Below are 5,565 nucleotides of genomic sequence, written 5' to 3'. Positions count from 1 at the left end.
TAATATTCAACAGAAACTTCCTCAACACGATAAAGGACATCCATGAAAACTCATACAGCTAGCATCATACTTAATGGTGAATGAATGCTTTCCCGCTAAGATAGATAAGACAGCCAGATGTATCCTCTCATCACTCCAATTCAACATTACTACTAGAGGTCCTAAACAGTGCACTAAGACAAAAAGAAAGAAAACAGTAAAAACAAACAGATTGAAAAGAGAAGAAATAAAACTGTTTTTACTCACAGACTGACATGAAATCCCTAAGGTACGTATAAATAAGCTACTGAAACTCACAATAATTTTAGACAGTTCTCAAGATAAAAGGTCAATATACAAAAATCGACTGCATTTCTACAAACTAACAGGAAACAAGTAGAAACCAAAACTTAAAGACTAGGACTATTATAACAGAATTTTACAAATCACTAAATTCTTAGGAACAAATCTAATAAAATATACCCAGAATTTGTAGACTGAAAAGCGTAAACCACTGAAGAGAAAAATCAAAAGAGACCAAAATGGAAAGATATACCATCTTCATCCATCAGAAGTCTCAATTTTGTTAAGATGTCAGTTCTCCCCAAACTGATTTATATATAGATTCAAAGGCCTCCAAATCAATATTTCAGCAAGCTTCTTCTTAAATAAATTGACAAATTGTCTTTAAAAATTTCAATGTAAAGAACAAAGGGCCAATAGTATCAAAATATTTTTGAAAAAGAAAAATAAATTCAGGGAACTGACACACTGCCTGATTTCAAGACTTACTATAAAGCTACGATAATTAAGACAAGGTAAGTATTGATGAAAGGATTAATAAAATCAACGAAAACAAAGAGTCCAAAATAACCTACACCTACTCTTTTCAACAAGAGGGCCAATATAATATAATGAAGAAAGGATAGTCATTTTAAGAAAGGTGCTAGAAGGAGATCGAGACCATCCTGGCTAACACGGTGAAACCCCGTCTCTACTAAAAATACAAGAAAATTAGCAGGGCGGTGGCGGGCGCCTGTAGTCCCAGCTACTCGGGAGGCTGAGGCAGGAGAACGGCGTGAACCTGGGGGGGCGGAGCTTGCAGTGAGCCGAGATCGCGCCACTGCACTCCAACCTGGGGCACAGAGCAAGACTCCGTCTCAAAAAAAAAAAAAAAAAAAAGAAAGGTGCTAGAAATTGGATATCATGTGTAAATATATGAATGCTGACTGATACTCCACACCATACACAAAAATCAGCTCAAAATAAATTTATCCCTAAATGTAAAACCTCAGACTATAAAATCTATCCTAGAAAATATGGAAGAAAATCTTTGTAATTCGCTAGGCAAAGATTCTTAAACACAACACCAAATGCATGAATAATGAAAAAAAAATTGACAAATTATAGATTACGTTCACAGCTTTTGCTCTTCAAAGTACACTGCTATGAGAATGGAAAGCCAAATCATAGACTGGGAAAAATATATTTGCAAATACATATCTGCTAAAAGACATATTCTGTGTATATTTAAAAAGTTCTTAAAACTCAATAAATGGAAAACAAAATCCCTAATGATAATTGGACAAAAGATTTGAACAGAAACTTTACTGATGTTTTCTCTATACCGAAGAAGAGGCAGGGATAGCACATATGCACATGATAAGTTGTTCAAGATTATTATTAGTAATCGAAAAACAGATTAAATCCATGCTAAACTACCAGTACACATCTATTGGAAAGATTAAACTAAAACAATAACAAAAACTCTGGTAATAAATACTAAGTGCTGGCAAGGAGCTAAACAATGACACTCACAAATTTTTATATTTATATTATCATTGTAATGTAATTTTCTTAGATACTGTCTTTTCCACCACCTTTGCTGATGAAAAGGGCAGTTCCTAAAAAGTTAAACACACCGGGCATGGTGGCTCATGTCTGTGATATCAACACTTAGGAAGGCCGAGGTGGGCGGATCACGAGGTCGGGAGTTCAAGACCAGCCTGACCAACATGGTGAAACCCGTCTCTACTAAAAATACAAAAATTAGCGGGCATGGTGGTGTGTGCCTGTAATCCCAGCTATTACGGAGGCTGAGGCAGGAGAATCTCTTGAACCCAGGAGGCTGAGGTTACAGTGAGCTGAGATCACGCCAGTGTACTCCAGCCTGGGGACAGAAAGACACTGTGTCTCAAAAAAAAAAAAAAAAAAAAGTTAAACACATGATTAGCAATTCCACTCCTGGGAGAATGAAGGCAAATGTCCATATGGCTAAATATATTTGAATGGTGTGGCAGATTTTATACTTACCAAATCTGAAAACAGACTAGATATCTATCAACCAGTGAATGAAAAATTAATGGTACATACATACCAGCAATAGGATACTGTTAGGTAGTAAAGAGGAAGCAATGGCCGATCCATGCAACACCGATCACTCTCAAAAGCACTGTGGCAAGTGAAAATAGGACCAAAAAGGCGAAGGGGCAGCTGCAAAAATTCAACATTCATATCTCTTTCAGGAGCTTCTGCTTCGGGGATCATAATCCACTGGCAGCCTCTGTGTGGCCCTTTTGGATCCGTCCTCACGTTCACGCTTGTTACCTGAGAAAAAACTTAAATTGGCTTTGGAATACAACTACTGCAGATTTGACATTCTGCATTTAGAAATGGAAAAAAAATCTGTAAGGAAAGTAACTGACTATTTCTCTCTACTGAGAATAATTTGAACTTTTAGCCTCTCACTGAAGTTAATCACACTTGATCTCTTGAGAAAAAAAATGCTTTTAACATGAAAAAATGCTCCACTGAGATTTATCAAACTCTATTTTAATTGTAATTGATTTATACCAAAAGATAAAATGAGTTAATCAGGGCATGCTATTAGAAATACTAGCATGGGAAGAAAGCAGGGAGGTCGTAGGACTGGAGAGGTGGGGACCCTGAGAGGTGGTGGTTCGGAGACTAGGTGACGGGGCGAGACGAGGCCGGTAGGTGGTGGGAGGCGGCCAGGCCGGAGCCAGCGGGAGGGCCAGGACCGGAGGTCCTCACCCTGCGGTGCCCACCCCAGCCCAGGCCACCCGCGGCTGAGGAGGCGGAGTAGGAGTAGGAGGAGGAAGAGGATCTCCAGATACACTCGGAAGGCGGTGTCACAGAGCTTGGAGCTGAAAGGAGTAACAAAACATGCTCTTAACCATCATCCATCTCCCAAGAAGCTGGAGGAAATTTCCCCGCCAGTGACAGTCATGAGAAAGACTCAAGTTCCCAAAGCGAGTCTGACATCACAAGAGAATCACCTTTTACATCAGCCGACGCTGGGAATTCACTCTCTTCTTTTCCAAGTTATACAGGCGCAGGGATATTTACTGAAGGCAGCTCGGACTTCTCCTGAGGATATGGTGAACTGGATCAAAATGCCACTGAAAAAGCCTAGGCAATGTTCACAGCCGTCGATGAACTCTTGTATGAGCAGAAGTTGAGTGTGCATACCAAGAGTCTACAAGAAGAGTGCCAACAGTGAATAGCTAGCTTTCCTCACCTCAGGATTCTAGGTAGGCAGACAATCACTCTAAGTGAAGATTATAGATTGTATCCTAGATCCCCTTCTGCTGTTTCAGCTTCATATGAAACAACCTTGTCTCAAGAAAGAGATTCTACTATATTTGGTATAAGGGGAAAGAAGTTACGTTTTTCATCTTCGTATGCTCATAAAGCATCTTCTATTGCCAAATCCTCCAGCTTTTGTTCTATGGAAAGAGACGAGGAAGACTCTATAATCATCTCGGAAGGAGTAATTGAGGAATATCTAGCATTTGATCACACAGATATGGAAGAGGAATTTCATGGGAAGAAATCAGGAGCAGCTACAGAGAAACAGAAATGAGGGTATCCTCCCATTGCTCCATTTTACTGTGTGAAAGAAGATGTCCTTGTTTATGTGTTTGACAACGTATGGAGCAAGGTTGTGAGCTGTATGGAACAGTTGACACGTAGTCACTGGGAAGGATTTGCCTCTGATGATGAGAGTAATGTTGCAGTTCCCAGACCCGATTCAGAAAGTTCTTGTGTGCTGAGTGAACCACATCCTTTGGTGTTACCGTGAGTGCCACAGTCTAAGGTACTGTCCGTTACTTCAAATCCAATGAGTCTCTGTGAAGCAAGCAGTCATCAGCCAAATGTGAATGGTCTCTTGGTTCATGGGATGCCTCTACAGGCAAGAAATAGCTCCCTAATGGACAAGCTCCTAGATCTTGATGACAAGCTACTTCTGAGGCCTGGTTCCAGTACCATCCTTTCAATTCGAAGTTGGCCAAATCGAGCTGTGGAGTTTAGTACATCATCTCTGTCATACACAGTTCAGTCCACCAAGAGAGGCAATCCATCGCCACGAACCTTTCAGCCGATCAGCACAAGGCATTCACATGCTGGAATACCAAGACGTGTGGAAGAAATCCTTAGAGGAGCCCCAGTCCCAGTGGCAGCGGAATGAAGTGGCACAGCTGAAGTGGAACATGTGAGTACTGTGGGGCCACAAAGACAGATGATGCCCCATGGCGACACCAGTCGAGCTCCAAGTGCGGTGGTGGATGAACCTAACTATCAGCACCCACTTTGGGAGGCCGAGGAGGGCAGATCACGAGGTCAGGAGATCGAGACCATCTTGGCTAGCACGGTGAAACCCCGTCTCTACTAAAAATACAAGAAATTAGCCAGTGTGGTGGTGGGCACCTGTAGTCCCAGCTATTTGGGAGGCTGAGGCAGGAGAATGGCATGAACTGGGGAGGCAGAGCTTGCAGTGAGCCGAGATTGCACTCCAGCCTGGGTGACAGAGAGAGGCTCCATCTCAAAAAATAAAAATAAAAAATAAAAGAACGGCTCCTTTTGGCCAACTTTTTCTCAGGCCCAACACAGCTCAATCATTTTTGGTAGAGTGACCTACTTCCTAGAATGGTCTTGATAGTTTGGGAGAGAAAAGGTAGTGGGAATACTACTTTGGCAGACTTAAAACTTTATCTAGAGGCTTAACTCAGAATAAAAGTTGAGTTTCCAACAACAACAACAAAAATACCAGCAAGGGAATACAGTTGATACGACTAGCAATGAGCGGGTATGAAAGATTATTTTAAAATTTGGAACAAAATAAATTTTAAATTGTTTATTTTTGTTTTAAAAATTACTTAGAAAATAAAACTACCTAGGCCTATATGGATTAAAATTTTATTCTTTTACATAATATTTTCCATACCCAGAGCATATCATTTTCTCTTAAAATATACACCAAGTACCACCTGTACTTTGGTCAATGACAACCATTATTCATTTGACACAGGGAATTCTGCCTTGGTTTGAGCCATGTCTCTGCACACAGGAGAAATTGCTTATTTACAATTGCTACTCAACTGCTACAGCAGCAGGAAGGGTGCCTCGGTGTGTTGTTATCCTTATTTCTCTGGGTTTTCACTCTTCCTTAATTGTTTCCCAGGTACCCATTTTTATTTCTAGGGAACCAGGCATTACCAGGAAGGGCAAAGCCTAGGCCCCATGGTTTTAGGACTGAAGGACTTCATGGAGGCAGAATCATTC

The 5,565-nt window shown here is 40.8% G+C and overlaps 1 pseudogene; it reads left to right on the top strand.

Moving 5' to 3' along the window:
• Positions 1-3,165: 3,165 nt before the first annotated feature.
• On the top strand, positions 3,166-4,916 carry LOC105531811 (annotated as a pseudogene).
• Positions 4,917-5,565: the final 649 nt, after the last annotated feature.

Source organism: Mandrillus leucophaeus, unplaced genomic scaffold (assembly GCF_000951045.1).
Source record: "Mandrillus leucophaeus isolate KB7577 unplaced genomic scaffold, Mleu.le_1.0 Scaffold91, whole genome shotgun sequence".
NCBI lineage: Eukaryota > Metazoa > Chordata > Mammalia > Primates > Cercopithecidae > Mandrillus > Mandrillus leucophaeus.
This window is presented reverse-complemented; position numbering and strand designations above follow the sequence as displayed.